The 25034-nt window shown below is 44.8% G+C and overlaps 1 protein-coding gene across 1 annotated transcript in view; it reads left to right on the top strand.

The window, feature by feature from the left end:
* The window catches only part of LOC126285280 (glucose dehydrogenase [FAD, quinone]-like), an 89176-nt gene that overhangs the window by 5570 nt on the left and 58572 nt on the right, over positions 1-25034 (top strand). The gene's annotated exons all lie outside the window — the stretch shown is intronic.

The following is a 25034-nucleotide window of genomic DNA, read 5'->3' as shown; positions in this document are numbered from 1 at the left end:
AAACATAAAGAATTTAGTTACAAATAGAGATCAGTTTAAAAGGAGCCTGAAAGACTTACTAGTGGTCAACTCCTCCTACTCCATTGACGAATTTTTTAACAGAAACAAATGATGTGTTGTATATATTTATACTATTAGAGTTGTTATTTCAGCTTAAAAAATAAAAATAAAAAATAAAAAAAGGTGACATGTTCCACATCCACGAGGATCTCTTCAACACGGATCTACGGAACGAAAAACTAATCTAATCTAATGTAATGAAACATAGGCTGTTTACAAATATTTACCTCGCACGTATTGGTCATTCAAGAATCGTTTCGCATAAAATTATTTTTTCCGGCGGCTGGTTCCTTATTTTAAAAAGGCTCAGGTCTGCGTACTGTCTCTGTTATTTTGACCACACGGAACACACGATTTCCTTTGTGTAATTTGCTTCCATTCAAACGACTTGGGGGGAAAAGACAGTGTACTAAATTTTTCATTTTCACAAGAAAGACATTTGTTATATATATTACTTTATATAATGCCATAACAAATTACCGGGCTTACGCAGTAGGTAAAAGCTATTCTATTAACACATGGGCCATAACTCAAACAGCAGGTGTTACCCGGTCAAACATCACAACACTCGTTAAGTATTCGTTACCCGTTTATCAGCTCCAGATTGCTCAGACCTGTATAAGCATACGCAAATATTACAAGACTAAGTGTAGAATACTTGGCGGACGTTCCATCATACGGTTATTTTACCGTCTTTTCTCTGTTCCACAAACAAATGGAGAACATGCAGCATACACTGACAAAAAAATCGCAACAGCAAGAAGGAGTTGTACGACATAAACGTAAGTTGGTAGGCGTGGTTCTGCATCAGAAGGATGACGTCTGTTCAAACTTGGCGCCAGACGCGTCAGAGCGGCGCTAGTGGCGCCACAGATTCGCTCTGAATACACGCTGCAATGGTCGTGAACGCTAGTTGCCTTTGAGATTGGACGTAGCGAGTTGAGGTTTGTCAAGAATGCCTTTAAGGTGACAAATACATCATTATCAAAGCTTCGCTGAGTTAGAACGAGGTCGTGTAGACAGCTACTAGAGTTGGATGTTCCTTCCGCGATATTGCAGAAATACTTGCCAGGAATGTAGGCACTGTACATGATTGGTGGCAGTTGTGGTCACGATAAGATACGGTCGAAGGAAGACCGGGCTGCTGACATCCACGTATCACTAACGAGAGGGGAGACCATCGTGTTCGCCGTGGGCTCCGGCGCATCGTACCGCACCTGCAGCACCAGTCGGCACCACAGTGACACAGCGAACTGCCACAAGTCCGTTACTTCACGGACAGCTACGAGGTAGGCCCCCTGTAGCGTATATTCTTTCCACTGGCGCCAAGCCACCGCCATTTGCGACTTTAGTGGTGTCAAGCGAGAGCTCAGCAGAAGGCAGGGTGGACGTCAGTTGTGTTTCCTAATGAAAGCTGGTCCTGCCTCGGTACCAGTGATAGTCGTGTGTTGGTCAGATGGAGCAACCAATCTGTCGGCGTCCTAGGCACACTGGAGTTACGGTCTGGGATGCAATTTCGTTACACAGCAGGAGCACTCTCGAGGTTGTGCCACGCACCTGACTGTGAAGGTGTACGTCAGTATAGTTATTCGACCTGTTGTGCTGCGCCGTCATTGATGAACAGCATCCCAGAGGGTGTTTTCCAACAGGATAACGCTCGCCCACATACCGCAGTCGTAACCCATCACGCACTACTGAGTGTCGACTTGTCTCCTTGGTCTACTCGATCACCAGATCTGTGTCAACTCGAGCACATACGGGACATCATCGGGCGACAACTCCAGCGTCATCCACAAACAGTATTAACTGTCCCTGTATTGACCGATCAAGTGCAAACAGTATGGAACTCTATTTCACAAACTGACTTTCGGCACCTGTACAACAAAATGCATCCACGTTTGATCCTTGCATTCAACATTTTGGTGGTTACGCCGGTTCTTAATGTATGTTACGGCTTATCTCGTGCTTTGATTAACATGGGATCATGCAGTTTTAATCACCTAAATATGTTACCTATAAAAGTGTATCCCTGAAATTTTGTTATTCTACATTAATAGTTTTTTGGTGCTGCGATTTTTTCCGTCAGTGGAATTATCTTAATACCGTCACACAAGTCCCCATATCTTTTAACTCCAGCTTACGCTTCTTTCGCCAGGTGCACGGAAAAGATAGCAAATTCATTTTACGATTCGTATCGATCGTTGATTCTTTAACTTTACCTAACAATGTCTCGCGAATAGTATAACGTCCTTTTTCACAAGTTCCCATTTCAGATCCTTTAGCATCTCCGTAAAAGACTTTAGTGACTGAAGCGGCAGAATACAGATCTAGTGGCACAGTCGTGAATGCCTTCGATGTCGAAATTCGAAACTATGACTCACTTTGTTAGACTTCACCATTAACTTAGCGATATTCTTTATTAAATCGCAATCTTCCACAGTCAAATATTTTAACATCTGGACCGAGAACTCCGCCTTCAGTAAGGGGCCAGCCTCAGATTTCATTTCACTGTGCGTCGTTCGCGTGGCCTTGCCAGCTGCCTGGAAGTTCAGTGCCGCTCCGTTCTACACGCAGCTGGGGCAGCGCAGAGAGCGGGCGGGCGCTGTGTGGCTGCGGCGGTCACACCGGACCGCGCGCTGCTGCGTCTTCTGGCAGAGCTACGGTTACTCTAGGTGTACGCCGTCGCGGACTCTAATTGGGGGTGAGCTCATCAGCGCATTCTGTCGCTGCAGCCTCTGCGCAGCATATACACCGCGTATTGCTAGAGTTTTTTGCGACAAGTGAAGTGTGTGTCAGGTTTTTCGGGCTTACATCTACATCTACATGACATCTACATCTACATGACTACTCTGCAATTCACATTTAAGTGCTTGGCAGAGGGTTCATCGAACCAGAATCATACTATCTCTCTACTATTCCACTCCCGAACAGCGAGCGGGAAAAACGAACACCTAAACCTTTCTGTTCGAGCTCTGATTTCTCTTATTTTATTTTGATGATCATTCCTACCTATGTAGGTTGGGCTCAACAAAATATTTTCGCATTCGGAAGAGAAAGTTGGTGACTGAAATTTCGTAAAAAGCTCTCGCCGCGACGAAAAACGTCTATGCTGTAATGACTTTCATCCCAACTCGTGTATCATATCTGCCACACTCTCTCCCCTATAACGCGATAATACTAAACGAGCTGCCCTTGTTTTGCACCCTTTCGATGTCCTCCGTCAATCCCACCTGGTAAGGATCCCACACCGCGCAGCAATATTCTAACAGAGGACGAACGAGTGTAGTGTAAGCTGTCTCTTTAGTGGACTTGTTGCATCTTCTAAGTGTCCTGCCAATGAAACGCAACCTTTGGCTCGCCTTCCCGACAATATTATCTATGTGGTCCTTCCAACTGAAGTTGTTCGTAATTTTAACACCCTGGTACTTAGTTGAATTGACAGCCTTGAGAATTGTACTATTTATCGAGTAATCGAATTCCAACGGAGTTCTTTTGGAACTCATGTGGATCATCTCACACTTTTCGTTATTTAGCGTCAACTGCCACCTGACACACCATACAGCAATCTTTTCTAAATCGCTTTGCAGCTGATACTGGTCTTCGGATGACCTTACTAGACGGTAAATAACAGCATCATCTGCGAACAGTCTAAGAGAACTGCTCAGATTGTCACCCAGGTCATTTATATAGATCAGGAACAGTAGAGGTCCCAGGACGCTTCCCTGGGGAACACCTGATATCACTTCAGTTTTACTCGATGATTTGCCGTCTATTACTACGAACTGCGACCTTCCTGATAGGAAATCACGAATCCAGTGGCACAACTGAGACGATACCCGATAGCTCCGCAGCTTGATTAGAAGTCGCTTGTGAGGAACGGTGTCAAAAGCTTTCCGGAAATCTAGAAATACGGAATCAACTTGAGATCCCCTGTCGATAGCGGCCATTACTTCGTGCGAATAAAGAGCTAGCTGCGTTGCACAAGAGCGATGTTTTCTGAAGCCATGCTGATTACGTGTCAATAGATCGTTCCCTTCGAGGTGATTCATAATGTTTGAATACAGTATATGCTCCAAAACCCTACTCCAAACCGACGTCAATGATATAGGTCTGTAGTTAAATGGATTACTCCTACTACCCTTCTTGAACACTGGTGCGACCTGCGCAATTTTCCAATCTGTAGGTACAGATCTATCGGTGAGCGAGCGGTTGTATATGAGTGCTAAGTAGGGAGCTATAGTATCAGCGTAATCTGAAAGGAACCTAATCGGTATACAATCTGGACCTGAAGACTTGCCCGTGTCAAGCGATTTGAGTTGCTTCGCAACCCCTAAAGTATCTACTTCTAAGAAACTCATGCTAGCAGATGTTCGTGTTTCAAATTCTGGAATATTCCATTCGTCTTCCCTGGTGAAGGAATTTCGGAAAACTGCGTTCAATAACTCCGCTTTAGCGGCACAGTCGTCGATAACAGTACCATCGGCACTGCGCAGCGAAGGTATTGACTGCGTCTTGCCGCTTGTGTACTTTACATACGACCAGAATTTCTTCGGATTTTCTACCAAATTTCGAGACAATGTTTCGTTGTGGAACCTATTAAAGGCATCTCGCATCGAAGTACGTGCCAAATTTCGCGCGTCTGTAAATTTTAGCCCATCTTCGGGATTTCGCGTTCTTCTGAACTTCAGATAGGAATTGTGAAAGGAACTTACTGAGTGACAGAAGGAATATCCGCAGTGTGTGGTTTAGAGCACTACACTATTGCACTGTTTCCCCCATATCTACGCCGAGAGTGCAAGCGGGAATTTTCGGATCAGGCACAAGGTGAGTTTAGTACGGCAATCCTGTTATAAAAAGAGACATGCGACGCTAACGATTCTGTATAAGAAATGTTTAATTATTACAGGTGTATTTCATTGACTCATTGATTGATTGATTATTTATGCATTTATTTTACCTGAAAACACAGAAGTTATGGGAGCCTCCTTCAAAATTCACCACAAATCTTTAGAGACTTAATATTGCAATGTGAGTAGTACATGCGCTGAACATAATACAACAGATACACTAATGAATGCCGGCCGCGGTGGTCTAGCGTTTCTAGGCGCTCAGTCCGGAACCGCGCGACTGCTACGGTCTCAGTTTCGAATCCTGCCTCGGGCATGGATGTGTGTGATGTCCTTAGGTTAGTTAGGTTTAAGTAGTTCTAACTTCTAGGGGACTGATGACCAGAGATGTTAAGTCCCATAGTACTCATAGCCATTTGAACCATTTGAACAACTAATGAATATACGTATAACACCAATATCAGTCTTATTAACATTTTGTTGAGTAATTTTTTCATACTGCAACTTGCTGCCGAATAAGAATAACCTTTGCTATTGAACGACTAACTCAGGATACGTTCAAGTTGCAAGACTCTAATGTAACACCTTCCAGTGGCAACATGTTATATTTATTACTTATTTGCTGCTAATTATAGTCTCAACATATTTTACAGACACTATCCAGATACAGCACCGAATACACCTGCAAAATTATATCATTGTACGTCACAGAGCTCTGGAGGTACAACGTCATGAACATTAAGATAGGTCAAAAACTAGCTTTTGCTTAAAAAGGAACGCAAATTAGCCAGACTGTACTAAACTCTTGTTTGATAGTGAGAGAACTTAGTGACTACCAACAAACTTGAAACATAAACTCGAACCTATTCTATCTTTTTTGTCGTTTACATGATTAATGTCAAATATTTAATATATTAACTTATTAGTAAAGTAATGAGACGTTTGATGACTTTTATTGACGAAAGTTCTATTCTTTAAAGAATGGGAAAGGGGGTGGGGGATTATTCCAGATGTACTAACAGAAACGCATGGCAGCGTTACAAAAGGAAGATAACAGGAAGATATTTAGTCTCCTCTTGAAATCGGCGTGGCTTTGGATCAGATGCAGATTACTGGGTAGTTTGTTGCGAAGTTGTGTGGCTGAAATGTAAAAGGAGTCGGGGGAAAACCTAAGATAGTTGATATGAGGGAAGGAATATTTAGAACACCAAAGCCTGAGTAAAGAAAGGCGTCAGAATCAACATAGTATCTAAGAATACGTTATGATCGGTCACGTTTATAAGTTAGAACAATTCGTATTGATTTGCGTGAAATGTATTCACAGTAGCGAATACGAACAACCATCATCCGTGTAAGGGAATCACGACAGTAAAAATTTGTTCAAGAGGGGGACTCGAACCCGGATAGCGCACTTTACGCGAGCGTTCGCCTTGACTACGTTCGCTATCCGTGCGCGACTGACAGACCCAAACTTCTATGTACTGTCTTCCCTGCGTCACAGCCTCCTGTACTCGTACACAGTACGTAATTCTGCGTACAGAGGAGGATATTTTAACTGAAGGTCGCTCCCCGCTATCGGCCGATAAATAGAATACTGCAGTGCCTGTATTGTTCAGAAGTACGATGAACTGTCCCTTCGGACATGCATGCATGCCAATATCGTATTTCGTACTGAAACTGTCTTGACGCCCACTTAGCCCCGTCAAATTTTCTCGGAAGCCAACTCGAAAGCTGCTGTCAAGAGGCCGCCTCGAGAAACAAGCACGTGACTCCAGTCAGCTCTCCGCACGAGTTGACACGCGGCAACCGTGTCCCGTTACGTCATGCATCTGTGTTTCCCGCTGGAACACGGAGAATGATATTCGCCTGTTCGTTAAAATTTACGTAACTTTCCGAGTAAGAGGTTACAACCTTCGACCACGGAGACGTACAGACCGCTCATGTGTCTACCTCTGTTGTGCCGAGCCTTGGAAATAATATCGAACAACGCAACGGCTCCAGAGTCGGTTACGCGGCCCACAAACCATTTTTACGTGTTTGCGGTAAACTTTATAAACTGAAGAGTTTCACTTTGGCGAAAACTGCTCACGCATTTTAAATACAATGTCTTTAATTAATTACTCGTTTCTTTTTAAGAGTTTGTCTACGATATAAAAGGATTTTTTTTAAAGAGAAACTTCCTTAGCAGCACACTACCGAGCGACGTGGTGCAGAGCCTGGCACACTGGACACGCATTCGGAAGGACAGGGATTTAAACGCTCGTTCAGATACAGGTTTTTCTTGATTTTCCTAAATTGCTCCACGCAGATCCCGGGATGGTTCCTTGGGGGAGGACAGCCTGCTCTTCACAAAACACACTTACCTTGTGTTCCGTCTCTAATGACGTAGTTATCGACGCGACGTTAAACCCTAATCTTCATTCCTTCTTTCTTTACCACGTTAATACACGTAGTTCTACGAACCTTTCAAAGAATAACAAAACTGTAGTAAAAGAAAATTTATTTTCGCAAAACCCTCTTGTTCCCTTTTCTGAATCTGATCGATTCACTGTTCGCTGCATGTGTTGCTTCGCACCAAGAGATGATTCGTAGACATCGGCAGTTCCTCATTGTGAAAACACTGACAGAAGTCATGAAAGTGCAGGCCACCATGTGCAAGAAGCACGCGGCAGGCCACAGCACATCACCTGCTGGGCTAACGGTGCCAGCAGCGAGTAGCGACTAGCCAGGTTACGCGCAAGGTGAGTTCGTTTCCTTGTGCCAGGAATTCCAAGGGCGCTTCTGTAAAGTAGCGGGGCGAGTGAAGAAAGGAATTTCTCGCCGCCACGTCCGTCTCTTAGGCCTACTTCAGCTACTCAGTCATTCTTCACATTTTATTATAATTAAGACTTTTGCTACATTGACGGAAAAATTGTAACATCAAAAAATAATTAATGCAGAGTAATGAAATTGTAGAGAAATGAAATTTATGCAATACATTGTCTAGGTATTATATTTAAGTGATTAATTCCAAGATGGCAGGTTAATGTAAGCGAGAGATACGCCATTGCACCTGTAAAATGCTGCTACATTAATAACCGGTGTGACTGCCAAAATGTTGAGTGCATGCATGCAAACCTGCATGCACAGTGTTGTACAGGTGCCGCATGTCAATCTGTGTGATGGAGCTTCATGCCCGTTGCACTTCACCGGTCAATACAGAGACGGTTAATGCTGTTTCTGGAGGATGCTGGAGTTGTTGACAGGTGTGGTCCCGTATTTGCTCGATTCGAGGCAGAGCTGGTGATCGAGCAGGCCAAGGCCACATGTCGACACTCTGTAGAGCATGTTGGGTTATAACAGTGGTGTGTGGGTGAGCGTTATCCTGTTGGAAGAGACCCCTGTAATGCTGTTCATGAATGACAGCACAACAGGTAGAATCACCAGACTGATGTACAAGTTTGCAGCCAAGGTGCTGGAGATGACCCGAGAGTGCTCCTCCAGTCTAACGAAATCGCACCCCAGTCCATAACTCCATGTGTAGGTCCAGTGTGTCTAGAACGCAGACAGGTTGGTTGCAGGCCTTCAACCAACAAACGGCCATCACTGGCACCGAGGCAGAACCAGCTTTCATCAGAAAATACAACAGACCTCCACCCTGCCCTCGAATGAGCTCTAGCCTGACACCACTGAAGTCGCGAATGGCGGTGGATTAGGTCACTGGAAAACACACTACAGGCCCTCTGGCTTGGAGCTATCTGTGAAGTTATAGATATGTAACATTTCGCTGTGTCACTGTGGTTCCAACTGCTGCTCAAATTGCTGCTGCAGATGCAGTACAATGTGCCAGAGCCATACGCCAAACACGATGGTGTTCCCTCTCGGTAGTGCCACGTGGGCGTTCGCAGCACGGCCTTCTTGCGGCAGCACGTTCTCGTCATCACCGCTCCCAGCAGTCATGCACAGTGGATACATTCCTGCAAAGTCTTCGTGCAGTATCGCAGAAGGAAAATCCAGCTTCTCGTAGCTTTATCACAACTCGGGAACGCGTTGATAATGGTGTCTTTGTCGCGTTCAACGCATTCTACATCTACATCTACATTTACACTCCGCAAGCCACCCAACGGTGTGCGGCGGAGGGCACTTTACGTGCCCCTGTCATTACCTCCCTTTCCTGTTCCTGTCCCGTATGGTTCGCGGGAAGAACGACTGCCGGAAAGCCTCCGTGCGCGCTCGAATCTCTCTAATTTTACATTCGTGATCTCCTCGGGAGGTATAAGTAGGGGGAAGAAATATATTCGATACCTTATCCAGAAACGGACCCTCTCGAAAATATGGACAGCAAGCTACACCGCGACGCAAAGCGCCTCTCTTGCAGAGTCTGCCACTTGAGTTTGCTAAACATCTCCGTAACGCTATCACGCTTACCAAATAACCCTGTGACGAAACGCGCCGCTCTTCTTTGGATCTCCTCTATCTCCTCTCTCAACCCGACCTGGCACGGAGCCCACACTGATGAGCAATACTCAAGTATAGCTCGAACGAGTGTTTTGTAAGCCACCTCCTTTGTTGATGGACTACATTTTCTAAGGACTCTCCCTGTGAATCTCAACCTGGTACCCACCTTACCAACAATTAATTATATGTTAACATTCCACTTCAAATCGTTCCGCACGCATACTCCCAGATATTTTACAGAAGTAACTGCTACCAGTGTTTGTTCCGCTATCATATAATCATACAATAAAATATCCTTCTTTCTATGTATTCGCAATACATTACATGTGTCTATGTTAAGGGTCAGTTGCCACTTCCTGCACCAAGTGCCTATACGCTGCAGATCTTTCTGCATTTCGCTGCAATTTTCTAATGCTGCAACTTCTCTGTATACTTCTTAGCTAACAAGACTTTACCACGTCCAGTCGCAAAGGTAACTAACCTCACGACCGTTACAGCGTGTATTTAAAGCATAACCTAATTTGCATCCTCACAATGGCGCTACTAACGCATAAGGCATGCAACTGGCGTGAAATCTGAATAGACATCATCTTTCAGGTAAGAAAACACGCTTACCGACTTTCGTTTATGTCGCGTAACTCCTTCTCGGTGTTGCCATTTATCTTCCGTCAGTGAATTTTGACATTTTTGTGCTCTGCATTCCCTTACGGCCGCTGAGAGAATGTATTCCTTATTCTCATCAACGAAGGAGCTTCTGAAATATGCAGAACAATTTTCCCTAAAATATTAATACATGAGAGAAGCGGGACTTCTTCTAGCATTGCTACTAAGCTTTTTTTTGCGCCGTAGTGCGTTATTGCTTTCGACTTTGAACTGTTATTATCTTGTCACGAGTTTCATCAAAATGTGTCAACTCACTGGTAAGAGAAGAGCAATTTGCTATAGACGTGCTCAGAGCTCCGCCGGGAAATGCCGTGTACGAGGTGTGGAACGTAAAAAGCGAAACTTCCACTGCCTGCTAATTTATGAACTTACGAAATATATTTATTTCGTGCTGACTGCCTTCGCAATACCATTCATTTGAGGCCCAATAAATCTGCAGTCACTCCTTTCACTGTACAAAAAGTTTCTGCGCGTCCTTTTGTTGTGGCGCGCTAAGTGTATGACAATTTGCCGCTGTTGTTTTGTGCTCAAACATTCTTTCCGGTGGTTATTTTAATTCCATGGTAATATGATCTTTGATATGTTTTGCGGATTTTGTTTTTCTACTCACCTCGAGTTTGGGAGGATAATGTCAATGAAATTCTGTATGTAATGTTTGTATTTTCAAACGATTTGTTGATTCAGAATTTCTTGCGAGTAATTTTGTATATATGCTGGTAACAACAAAGATATGACCCACAGAACACCATAGAAGCAAGCAGACTGTAACCATATAATATCGCTGAATCAACTGGCAATACCGCTGTCAAGTAACGCCATTATGACATAAACTTTCATAATTCTACAGCTTTACAAACAACTACTCCAGAAAACGTTTAACACCTACTATCGCTCCACCATCATCAAAGGAGTAAATTTATACAGTAGTGTGACAGCAACTGAGACATCAATATCGTACTGATGTACGTAACAAACCATAATTCTATAATACGTTAAATTACCTACTTCCAAATTTAAAATATTGCACTAAACTATGTACTTTCCACAGATAACCTGAAATGGCAATTAGGCCAAAACAGCCCTATAATAATAAACAATATAACCGAACACAGTAGCGTCTTTATCTCATAGCACAATGAATAATTCATTTTGTTTTACTGTACAATTTGTTGCAAACATATTCAACAGTTACATGGATTTATCACACTTTTCTCTTTTACGGCCACTTCCAGACAGAAATAAGTGAGTAGATGCAGATTCAGCATTAAGGGGCAAAAATAAGGGACGGAAGCATTCTCAGTCATGTCCTTTAATGACTCCTCTGTTCCTCTAGTTATTACAAAGCTCGATGAGACGCTACTTTTCCATTCTCATTTCCATATAAAGTAGACGACATTAAGAACGCGATTGCAGTAGAACTGAATCAATACTTGGAAAATACGTGAAAAACGTTTCAGGTAAGCAACTCACCGCCAGCCGTCACTTTGTAGGCGGCAGTTGCGCGGTTTGCGCAGGGAGCCGTGTCTTTAGCAAACCACGTGTCCTATTACGACTGGGCTCTTGCGGCAACAACACACCAGTTCCCTCTTCGCTATCTGTCCTTCACAGCTAGTGGCCGTTGCGACACAGTACCCGCCTATATCTACCGATTCCTTTGTGCTCTTTCACCTTCACGAAACTTATATACAACTCCGATTTACAAGACAGTTAACGCCCTAATCGTCAGGTGTTGTTAGTTTACCGATGTGCATGCCACAGTCCTTTATAACCAACGTGCTATTTCGATTTGTATCGTTACGCAGTAATATCAGGAAAAATTTTATCGCCTTGTGGGAACAGTTGGGGTTTGGTGTAGCTGAGTTCGTGGGAGCAGTATTCCTCTCAAAACAGACTAACATCAGTACAGGGTTTTCGAAGCCAATATAAGGTGTCCCAAGCCATCAGCGCGGAAACTATACAGACAATACAGGAAACAGAACTGATTACTGTGGGATAACAAACCAAGCTTCGAAAATCAATACGTCAAGCGCTACAAGGTCTTGAAGGAATGCTGTTGGGGAATGAGTCTGCAGATTGCTGATTGTGCTTAACAAGTAGCTGCCTACAGCATAGCGGTTTGTGGCGGTTACGTTAGAAAACAATATTCAGTCATATGTGGAGTATCCAGGGTGCGTTTATCATTGTTTACAGCACTTAACTGCTAATCGATGATTCAGTATTATTCATTACAGCAACTTATAGATACGCATTTAACGTATAATGGAGCACGATGTAGTGCCCTGGTAGACAAACGAATTTACAGGAATCATCGTAATATATATATATATATATATATATATATATATATATATATATATATATATATCTGGATAATAACTTTTGGTAAACCATCTCTTTAAAGCCAAGGAAAATTAGCCAAGGTTCTTAAAAAAAATGTGTTTGCACTGTGGAATCTGAGGAGAGGATATTTTTTTGTGTGGAAGAAGTGCACACTCGGAAGAATGCACTGTGTAGTGGCAACGCCATTCTTATCACACGCAACGTGTACGAACAGTGGATCATACGATTCAGGTACGTCAATGGATTATGTTTTAACATGTGCAGTGAAACATTTTTTATGTCAGTGAACAACTGAATATTCATTTCCGACCGTTAGTTCCTTAACAGTACTGATTTTAGAATTTGAAATGTTTTTCTTAAACATTTCGGCTGACGTGTGTTCTCTGCCGCGACGGCTCAGGTCACTACCACAATTCTACTCAGCTGCTTGTTGCCTCTGAATTGTTGTCAGAAAGCTTGCGACTGGTATCTCAACGTTATTCCTCTACGTCCGACGAAAGGGGCATTGTGGTACAGTACAGTAGTGTGTAGGCTACCTATAAACCTTGCCAACAAAATATTAGACAGTATCAAATTGTCACTCCGCTGCGGAGTGTGCGCTATTACGAAAGTTTCTGGTAGATTAAAGTCAGTTCCCACCTGAGACTCGAAGTCGGGACCTTTGCCTTTCGCGGGCAAATGCTCCACCGAGTGAGGCACCGAACCACTACTCGCACGACCACGACGTCCGCCAAAATCTCATCTCCTACGTGTCAAACTTTACAGAAGATCTCTTGTGGAACTTGGGGGACCAACACTCTGGGAGACAAGGGTTAGCCACAGCCTGGAGGACGTCTGCAGGATGAAATTTTCGCTCTGCAGTAGAGGGTGCGTTGTTGCAGAGGCTTCTTGGCAAATTAAAACTGTGTGCCGGCCCGAGCTACGTAGCTCAGTTGGTAAAGCACTTTCCCGCGACAAGCAAAGGTCCCGAGTACCACTCTCCGTCCGGCACACAGTTTTAATTTGCCAGGAAGTTTCAAAATATTAGCCGTTTTTTAAGTATGTTTTCTAAGTATTTTATTTATTTATCAGGTACCGCGGGAATATGCGAACTGTTGCTGCTTGGTCATGAGATCGGTCAGTACACACACTGTCCACTCACATCAACGTGGCCACCTGTCAGAATCCTGGATAACCACCGTTTGCAGAGCGGTCCGCTGCGAGACTTGTAGTAAGAGGGACAGCGAGGTCCTGGAAGGCAGCGGTATGGATGTGGAGGCGTGGCGGCTCCAGTGCCGTGGGCAGCGGAGCTAGGTTTCTCGGGTGAAAATCCACGGCGCGAGCAGACCGATCCCACAGATTCTCGATTGGGTTTAAATCCGCGCACTTTGGTGGCCCAGGGAGTACCGTAAACTGCTCGTGGTGCCCCTCAGACCAAGCACGTACACTGCGAGCCGTGTGACACGTTGCGTTGTTCTGTTGGTAGACGCCATCGAGCCGAGGAGAAACAAAATGCATGTAGGGGTGGGCGGTGTTCCCAAGTGTAGACAGATAATCGTGTTGGTCCCCTGTGACACCCCGGGAACGCCGCGAAAATCCCCGGACCATAATGTTCCGCACTGGACCTTCTGACGCTTGTTGTAGGGCCACAGACGCCAGCAGCCATCTGTTCGGTGGAGCGTACAACGTGATTCAGCTGCAGAGGCCGTACGCTAGCCCTCAGTGAACGTGCAAATTCCAGCCTCCGTTGCCGTGAACAGCAGTCAGCACGGGTGCATAAACCACTTGCCTGCTGCGAAAGTCCGTACGCAGCTACGTTCCCCGAACGGTCGATGGGACCCCTCGGGTTATCTGGGCGGTCGGCTGCTCAACAGTTGCACGGTTATTCGCCCGTACATGTTTCCGCAGTCGTCATTCACCCCTATCCATTGCGCCCATTGGTGCACCACATTTCCCACGACGATAGTTTTGGATAGAGCCATTTTCTTTAATCACGGAGGCAGTCGAAGTGTTTACAAATTTAGCCGTTTCGGAAATGGTTCCACCCTTGGCATGAAAGCCGACGACCATACCATTCTGGAAGTCAGGTAAGTTGCACCGTTCTCGCATCACGACAGCGACTGCGCTGTGTTCCGCGTCCCCCAACACGCGTTCCATACCCTCCGCTGCTAGTGTGCCACCTGCTGTGTCTGAGTGGTTATTGCACGTCGACATCGAACATACGCGGTGTTCACAGTAACGTAACTGGACCAGGTATTTTACCGACCTTTGACCGGAAAATCCGTGAACAAAGAATTACAACACATAATTTCTGGACCGTGCCTGTATATTCGTTTCGCTACCTGATGTGTACGCTAGAGAAAAATGTTTCCTCTAGCCTGAATGCAGTAGTGCTGGGTCTTTCCCTAATACCGCTGGATGGAGCGCACGAGGGCGGCTCCATGTCGAGTGACTTCCTCGTGATGGGCAGTACTGTCCAACGTCGCAGGGAAGGTAGTGAGAGTACTGGCAGGAGACGGCATCTTGCAGAAGCGCTGCAAGCGCTAGCAGAGACTGTCCAATGACAGTCCCTACATTTCTGCTGCTAGAACCTGAACGTTAAATAATTTCATGCAGCAGTTTGGAGCTCACGGAAAGGGAGGATTCCGCGTCAGCCCTCGTGGCGTGAAGAAGTGGTGTGCCCTCTTGAGCGCAAATGATGTTCTCATTGCGTATATTAGAAATCAGGAGTAGCTGATCCTTCGCGATAAGAACATTACTTAGTGCCGTACGGAAGACAGAGAATTCGGCGTGTTCGTTCCTGGAAGCGGGAGTCAAATTGTTCTCAGGCGCCTTTCTGTTCTTTTTTTTTTTCGGCGAGAGTTCCAGATTTATTCGGTAAAAAACGGACGGCTAAGAGTAGAGCGAAGAGCCGTTAGCTACATTCAGGTGGTGCGGGGTGAAAGCAAAGACTCGGATATGGTTAATTCGTCTCAATAACTTTTCTTCTGTTTTCGTGTAAATGTAAGGGTGACGTTTTATGTGCGTCTTTCTCTATTGACATTAAGCTGTGGTGCTAGACCTTTATTTATACCGATTGTAGATGCGAGGCAGTTCCGACGATTAATGTGGGTTCGCCAATAACGGTCTGCGACTACGCTCTGGAGCAGAGGGGCCTACGTCGCTAGTTTCTTGCGTGCCGCGCAACGGCAAGAGTGCATTCTGACCGCGGTCGCGAGTGTAATTTCCCACGACGCTATGGAAGCTCCGACACACGGGCGAAAGAAACTTTTCAGAATTAAATACTAATTAGAGAATTACGAAAAAACTTTAAGACAGAATACGAATACAGTACTCATTTCAGAGAAAAGCACTAAAACACAAAATAGTTGTGTGCCACTAGGAAACGCTTCAACTTCGATTTGAATATTTGGGGGTCATCATCATCATTTAAGATTGATTATGACTTTCAGCGTTCAGTCTGGAGCATAGCCCCCTTATAAAATTCCTCCATGATCCCCTATTCAGTGCTAACATTGGTGCCTCTTCTGATGTTAAACCTATTACTTCAAAATCATTCTTAACCGAATCCAGGCACCTTCTCCTTGGTCTGCCCCGACTCCTCCTACGCTCTACTGCTGAACCCATGAGTCTCTTGGGTAACCTTGCTTCTCCCATGCGTGTAACATGGCCCCACCATCTCAGCCTGTTCGCCCTGACTGCTACATCTATAGAGTTCATTCCCAGTTTTTCTTTGATTTCCTCATTGTGGACGCCCTCCTGCCATTGTTCCCATCTACTCGTACCTGCAATCATCCTAGCTACTTTCATATCCGTAACCTCAACCTTGTTGATAAGGTAACCTGAATTCACCCAGCTTTCGCTCGCATACAACAAAGTTGGTCGAGAGATTGAACGGTGCACAGATAACTTAGTCTTGGTACTGATTTCCTTCTTGCAGAACAGAGTAGATCGTAGCTGAGCGCTTACTGCATTAGCTTTGCTACACCTCGCTTCCAGTTCTTTCACTATGTTGCCATCCTATGAGAAAATGCATCCTAAAGTACTTGAAACCGTCTTTGTTCCTCCTATTTGGCACTCAATCCGTTTATATTTCTTTCCCACTGGCATTACTTTCGTTTTGGAGATGCTAATCTTCATACCAAAGTCCTTACATTTCTGATCTAGCTCTGAAATATTACTTTCAATCGAACCTGCCATCACAACTAAGTCATCCGCATATGCACGACTGCTTATTTTGTGTTCACATATCTTAATCTCACCCAGCCAGTCTATTGTTTTCAACATATGATCCATAAATAATATGAACAACAGTAGAGACAGGTTGCAGCCTTGCCTTACCCCTGAAACTACTCTGAACCATGAACTCAGTTTACCGTCAACTCTAACTGGTGCTTGACTATCCGAGTAAAGACCTTTAATTGCTAGCAAAAGTTTGCCTCCTATTCCATAATCTCGTAGAACAGACAATAACTTCCTCCTATGAACCCGGTAATATGCCTCTTCTAGATCTATAAAGCATAGATACAGTTCCCTGTTCCACTCATAACAGTTCTCCATTATCTGCCGTAAGCTAAAGATCTGGTCCTGACAACCTCTAAGAGGCCTAAACCCACACCGATTTTCATCCAATTGGTCCTCAACTAATACTCGCACTTTCCTTTCAACAATACCTGAGAAGATTTTACCCACAACGCTGATTAAAGAGATACCTCTGTAGTTGTTACAATCTTTTCTGTTTCCATGTTTAAAGATTGGTGTGATTACTCCTTTTGTCCAGTCTGATGGAACCTGTCCCGACTGCCATGCCATTTCAGTTATCCTGTGTAGCCAATTAAGACCTGACATTCCACTGTATTTGATGAGTTCCGACTTAATTTCATCCACCCCAACTGCTTTATTGCACTGCAATCTATTGACCATTTTCTCCACTTCCTCAAATGTGATCCTATTTCCATAATCATTCCTATCCCATTCTACCTCGAAATCTGAAACATTACTGATCGTATTTTCACCTACATTGAGCAACTCTTCAAAATATTCCCTGCATCTGCCCAAGGAATCCACAGGATTCACCAGCAGTTTTCCTGACCTGTCCAAAATACTTGTCATTTCCTTCTTACCTCCCTTTCGAAGACTGCTAATTACACTCCAGAATGGTTTTCCAGCAGCTTGATCCATTGTCTCCAACCTGTTTCCAAAATCTTCCCAAGATTTCTTCTTGGATGCTGCGATTATTGGCTTTGTTTCTTTATTCAACGTAACTTTCTCTGTCTGCCTGAGTTCTAGTATGTAGCCATTTTTGATACGCCTTCTTTTTCCTTTTACAGGCTGCCTTGACTGTGTCGTTCCACCAAGGTGTTTGCTTGATCCTACTTTTACACACTACTGTTCCCAGACATTCTTTAGCCACTTGTAGTACTGTGTCGCTGCACTTTGTCCATTCCTTTACCAATGACTGTAATTGACTACATTCAACTAACTGGCTAACTGGTCCCTTTCTGAGATTGCTGTTATGTACTTGTGCCTGATTTCTCCACTCTTATCCTCCTACATGTGGACCTGACCTCCTGCACTTTCGGCCTCACAATCCCAATTTCACTGCATATTAAATAATAATGAGTGTCATCAAAGAATTCCCTGAATACACGTGTGTCCTCACAGCCTTCCTGAATTCCTGATCTGTTATTATATAGTCAATGACAGATCTGGTTCCCCCTGCCTTTCTAAGTATACCGATGCATGTTCTTATGTTTAAAAAAGGAGTTTGTGATTACTAAGCCCATACTGACACAGAAATCCAAGAGTTGTTTCCCGTTCCTGTTGGCCTCCATATCCTCTCCAAATTTACCCGTAACCTTTTCATACCCTTCTGTTCGATTTCCAATCCTGGCATTAAAATCACCCATGAGCAGAACACTGTCCATGTCCTTTACTCTAACAACTACATCACTGAGTGCCTCATAAAAACTATCCATCTTATCTTGATCTGTCCCTTCACAATGCGAATATACTGACACAATCATAATTTTCTTGCTAGACACTGTCTGATCTATCCACATCAGTCGTTCGTTTACATACCTTACTGCAACTACGCTGGGTTCCATTTCATTCCTGATGTAAAGCCCTACACCCCGTTGTGCTATTCCTGCTTTGACTCCTGACAGGTAGACCTTGTATTCTCCCACTTCCTCCTCTTTCTCACCCCTTACCCGAATGTCAGCTAAAACGTCCAGCCCCATCTTACTTGCAGCCTCTGCCAGCTCTACCTTCTTCCCATGGTAGCCCCCATTGATATTAATAGCTCCCCATCTCATTACTATTTATTTGCGAAGTCGTATCTCAGGAATCCCTGGTTTGTCAGTTAGAGGTGGGACTCCGTCACCTCCAAAGGTCCGAGGCATTTTGTTCTGATTGTTGCCAGCATCATATTTAAGGGACCAGGGAAGCAGGTTGCTAGCCTTACTTGCCCCGAGTTCCATTGAGTTTTACCCCTAACGGTTGAGGGACTAACCGGAGGATTTGGTAGTCTTTGCCGTATGAGCACAAAGGTGACCAGGACTCGGAATATGTCCTGGTTTGTCAGTTAGAGGTGGGACTCCGTCACCTCCAAAGGTCCGAGGCATTTTGTTCTGATTGTTGCCAGCATCATATTTAAGGGACCAGGGAAGCAAGTTGCTAGCCTTACTTGCCCCGAGTTCTATTGAGTTTTACCCCTAACGGTTGAGGGACTAACCGGAGGATTTGGTAGTCTTTGCCGTATGAGCACAAAGGTGACCAGGACTCGGAATATGTCCGAGATGCCCAGCCTTATTCCAAAGTAACTGGTATCCCGACTGTCGGGGGGGTTATCTACAAAATTTTTCTGTCCTCCTGGATGCCTATGGAAAATGAAACCTGGTTAACAATGCTTAAAAGAATAATACGTGTACATCGATTTTCCGTCTAGTGTTCACTGAATGGATGTTGCAGTTCCTTCTGAAAGAGGCAGTATTGTCAATAACAAATCCCATAATGGAATATGTGTACGGGAATGGCAGACTTGGAATTTAGAGATACGTGAACGACGACTTACAGGAAGTTCGCGAACTGGCAAATTCCATCAGTCAGATGGCTGTGTTCTGGGCTGAGGGTGTTGATTGCACAGCCACAAAGTCCGAGGGCTGTTCGGAAAGTGAGGAGCGGTCGGTTGAGAAATGGAAATCATAGTGAGAATTAAGTCTGTTTTATTTGCGAAAGTTAGCTACATGTTCCAGCTACTCCCCTACACAGCCGCCGCTCCGGCTTACGTCTACACCTACACGGACGCTCCGCAGCGCAGCTTACGGCGCGTGGCGGACGCACCGCGTGCCGCTGCTGCCCACTTCCTATCCTGTGCCACTCGCAGACACAACGAGGAGCCAGCGACTGTGTATATGCCTCCGCATGAACCACAGTTTCACCTTTCTGATCTTGGTGGTTCTTACGCGCAGTGTACGTTGGAGGCAACACACTCGTTCTGCAGTCAGCCTCAAATGCCGGTTCTCTAAATTTTCTCGGTAGTGTTCCTCGAAAAGAATGTCGCCTTACTCCCAGGGACTCCCATTTGAGTTCGCGAAGCATTTCCATAACACCAGCGTGTTGTTCGAACATACCAGTGACAAATGTAGCAGCCCGCCTCTGATTTGGTTCGATGTCTACCTTTAATCAGACACGGTACAGATCACAAAACACTCGTGAAGTACTCGAGATATGTGGCATGGTTGGTTCAACTGGCTCTGAGCACTATGGGACTTAACATCTGAGGTCATCAGTCCCCTAGAACTTAGGACTACTTAAACGTAACTAACCTAAGGACATCACACACATCCATGCCCGAGGCAGGATTCGAACCTGCGACCGTAGCAGTCGCGCGATTCCGGACTGAGCGCCTAGAACCGCTCGGCCACCACGGCCGGCTGAGGCACTAGTCCTTTACAGATGAACCACACTTTACTGTAATTCTCTCCATAAATCCAAGTCGACCATTCGCCCTTCCTATCACAATCCTCACGTGCTCGTTCCGTTTCGTATCGCTCTTCAGTGTCACGCCCAAGTATTTAAACGAAGTGACGGCATCGAGCACGAACTACCAATGCCGTATCCGAACATCACGGGTTTGCTTCTCCTACTCATCCGCATTACTTACATTTTTCTACATTTAGAGCTAAATGCGATTCAGAACACCGACTAGAAATTTTCTCTAGACCTCTCTCGTAGCGTTGTACCCTCTTTCCAGCACCCTGGTTATATAAGGCACCCTCCTGCGCTTCACAACAGTTTTCTACGTTGGACTGCAGCTCATTCTCTGTACGAAAATGTTGTCCCCACAGCCAGCGGACTATTTGAGCGGAAGTGAAAATCAGAGGGATCGCGTTCGGATTGTATGGTGCGTGCTCAAACGCTGCTCGAGGCTCCTCATTTTCCGTGCAGTGCGCGGCCGAGAATCGTCATGAAGCAAGAAGTCCGTGATGTAGACTGTTACGTTATGTGAGACTGCATGAAGACAGGCGAAATCACGAGGCAGGAAGGCAGGCATCCACACTTGGTGGGAGGCATCTGCACGCGCTCTCTGTGCACTCGGAACCGAGAAGAGAGGCGTGACGCTGTCTACGGGCAGAGTAGAGACACTGCGCAACACGTCTGCAGTTTTCGTATCGCAACCGACCGTTCCTTACTTTCGGACAAGTCCCCGTATAACAGGTATGAGGTAATAGGGTGACAGTACGCAAAGTAGACGTGCGTTTGTGTTCCGCTGTCATAGACAGTGGAGGTAATTCTTGTAGCGAAGTTAGCAGCACTGAGTTTCTGAGCAATGTCCTGAACCTGATACTTCCAAGAAAGCCTTCATCAGCCCTCAATTGTAAGAATTTTAATTGTTAGACTTCAGCGACTGTGTCATCACCTCGGGACAGTACGATTACCACATTTACTATAGTTCTCTGTCGTGAGATGTGTACATCGCCTTTAGTTGCAATTAGACACTAATCTGTTCTCTGAAAGCCATGTCCTGATCTTACTAACTATCTTATTAGCTACATTATTTATACAACGTTCCATTTTTTTTTTTTTCAAAACAATACTTGTGCCTCCCGCATCTCGTGGTCGTGCGGTAGCGTTCTCGCTTCCCACGCCCGGGTTCCCTGGTTCGATTCCTGGCGGGGTCAGGGATTTTCACTGCCTCTTGATGGCTGGGTGTTGTGTGATGTCCTTAGGTTAGTTAGGTTTAAGTAGTTCTAAGTTCTAGGGGACTGATGACCATAGATGTTAAGTCCCATAGTGCTCAGAGCCATTTGAACCTATAATTGTGCCATACGCAAAGAGAGGAATTTGTGAATCATCTGCCATGTTTAGAGACAGGTCATATCAAAAAACCCAAGGGAAATGGAACAGAATCCTGTGACAACCTCGAGTTCACATGGCCGCCGTAGTCTGACACTGCGTTTCCATGGTCTCTGGACTCTGGTTAACAGATAATAGAACAGATTTTATCTCTTTTACCCCCATTGCTGCTTCTCTTTAAGTGGGATGTGTCATACTTGGTGTGTGTACATTCTCAAAAACCGATATCAATGGCCCTTGGACCTTTATTCTTTTAAGCTGAAGATCCCAACCTCTGATTCCATTTTCGCATTTCACTCATTCTACCCCGTAACCAGTTCGGTCACCTGATACGTACTACTACTTCCAGGATCATGTGAAGAGCATACTTGATTATATTTGATTACAGTGCAGTCGACGCCGGCATGGAAACATCGCTAGCATTCTGATGCACTCTGAAGTTGTGCGCAAATCCAGGAAGCCCGGCGTTTGCGACTTCCGATGATGCATTGGCACACAATCTGAAAGTACTGGTCGTGGCGAAACTGAAGTACTCTTACCGCAACAAAAGTACATCTACTTACCCCGACACTATTTGCACAAAACACGGAATTTTGTTTCTAATTTTTGCTTACCTACTTCCTCTACACATTAAATTTCACCCGTCAGAATCTGATGTGTAATCGAGTGTAAGATTTTTAACTGCTATATGTGTGATACGAAAGAAAAAATGGTTCAAATGGCTGTGAGCAATATGGGAATTAACATCTATGGTCACCAGTCCCCTAGAACTTGGAACTGCTTAAACCTAACTAACTTAAGGATAACACACACACACACACACGGGCGAGGCAGGGTTCGAACCGGCGACCGTAGCAGTCGAGCGATTCCGGACTGGAGCGCCTACAACCGCTCGGCCACCAAGGCGGGTGTGATACGAACAGACGGCTCCAACTTTACTATATAACTGTTACATAGCCCAAACATTCAATTACGTATTACTATGTTACACCACACACAATGCGTAATCCTCCATTCCGTTCGCTGTCCCCCCTCCCTCCCCAACTCACCATACTACAAAATCGTTCAAATGGCTCTGAGCACTACGGGACTTAACATCTACGGTCATCAGTCCCCTAGAAATTAGAACTACTTAAACCTAACTAACCTAAGGACATCACACAACACCCAGTCATCACCATACTACACTAGGTGATCAAACGTATCCGGACACCTGGCTGAAAATGACTTACAAGTTCGTCGTGCCCTCCATCGGTAATGGTGGAATTCAATATGGCGTTGGCCCACCCTGAACTTTCATGACAGCTTCCACTCTCGTAGGCTTACGTTCAATCAGGTGCTGCAAAGTATCTTAGGCAATGGCAGCTCATTCTTCACGGGGTGCTGGACTGAGGAGAAGTATCGATGTCGTTCGGTGAGTCCTGACACGAAGTCTGCGTTCCAAAACATCCCAAAGCTGTTCTGTAGGATGCAGGTCAGGACTCTGTGCACGCCAGCCCATTACCGGGATGTTATTGTCGTGTAACCACTCGGCCACAGGCCGTGCATTACGAATAGGTGCTCGAACGTGTTTAAGGATGCAATCGCCATCCCCCAATTGCTATTCAATAGTGGGAAGGAAGAAGGTGCTTAAAACACCAATATAGGCCTGTGCTGTGATAGTCCCAAGCAAAACAACAAGGAGTGCAAGCCCCCCAAGCCCCCCCCCCCCCCCCCCGTCCATGAAAACTCGGCCCCACCATAACACCACAGCCTCACAATTTTACTGTTGGCGCTAAACACGCTGGCAGATGACGTTCATTGGTATTCGCCACACCCACACACTGACATCGGATTGCCACGTTGTGTACCGTGATTCGTCTGTCCACACAACGTTTTTCCACTGTTAAATCGTCCGATGTTTACGCCCCTTACACCAAGCGAGGCGTCGTTTGGCATTTACCGGTGTGATGTGTGGCTTATGAGCAGTCGCTTGACCCCGAAATTCAAGTTTTCTCACCTCCCACCTAACTGTCATAGTATTTGCAGCGGGTCCTGATGCAGTTTCAAATTCCTGTGTGATGGTCCGGATAGATGTCTGCCTGTTACACATTACGACCCTCTTCAACTCTCTCTCTTCGTCAACAGACAAGGTCGGCCTGTACGCTTTTGTGCTGTGTGTCCTTTCACGTTACCACTTCACTATCGCTTCGGAAACAGTGGACCTACGGATGTTTAGGAGTGCGGGAGTCTCTCATACGGGCGTATGACACAAGTGACACCCAATCACGTGACCACCTTCGAAGTCCGTCGTTCCGCGGAGCGGAATATGTAAAATTAAATTAATAATTACTCATGAAAGTTGTGATTGCACACCGTATAAATTTCACTTCAGTTTCGTGGAATCTTACAGAAATAAAGTGGTAGAAATTACTTTTCTACAGACCCAACACTGGAAGGAGGATGGAACGGCTACGAACAATATGGTCGATCACCTTTAAATTGCTTGGTTCTGGAACATGCAGAAATGTCTAACCCGAAAATGTACATGATAACGATTCTTTTCTATTAACCTTCTTACTTTCACAGTTTCGTGGTTATATTATCGAGCCGCAGTTGGATATTGCTCACTTTCAGCCCTTCTTCCTTCCCCACTAGGTCATTGCAATTTGTTTGAGCTTTAAGAAAATATGTTGGACAGGGATATTGCACTGCTGTCCTCGTAGATGGCTTTCGTGACCCCCCCTCGCCGGAAACACGTTTTCACAGTTTCCCACCAGGTTCTTCATCCAGAATACCTAGGAGACTGTCACCACATTTCATTGGCCTTGTCTAGGCTAAATGGAAACCTTACGAAGTGACCATCTTCGATTTTTTCATTCACAGCATTTGAAAGTCATTCCGCAGACATGAATGCCTTAAAGTAGTGCGACGTAGTTCTCAAAGACAGTCGATGAAATCGCCTTTGAAGAGGAAAAGCTTTGCGAACCCTATGAAGTACAAAATATTCGTATAACATTGTCATGTAACTGAGTGTGTAGTATAGAAGTCTGGCAATTGTGTATCCGTTACTTCGAATTTCCGTAGTAGCAACGATTTTTACTTTTATTTAAGCTTCATATTATTGAAAAGTAAAACTTTTAAGTAAATATTTAGTAATAATTTTTATTCTATTTGTAACTTTTGGTAGTATTAAAATAAATAAAAATTTTATGTAGACACGCAGAATACCTGACTGTTAAAGAAAAACAGATATATATCAATAATAGTGTTCAGTCTATAGAAATAAAAAGACTTTTTCTATTTTATGTTTTGAGTGTTGCCCACATTTTAATTTATTGCGAATACTGGCATTTTCAGGCAGTTAGT

This window comes from Schistocerca gregaria, chromosome 8 (genome assembly GCF_023897955.1).
Source record: "Schistocerca gregaria isolate iqSchGreg1 chromosome 8, iqSchGreg1.2, whole genome shotgun sequence".
NCBI lineage: Eukaryota > Metazoa > Arthropoda > Insecta > Orthoptera > Acrididae > Schistocerca > Schistocerca gregaria.
Note: the sequence above shows the minus strand (reverse complement) of the source record. Positions and strands in the feature narration are given on the sequence as shown.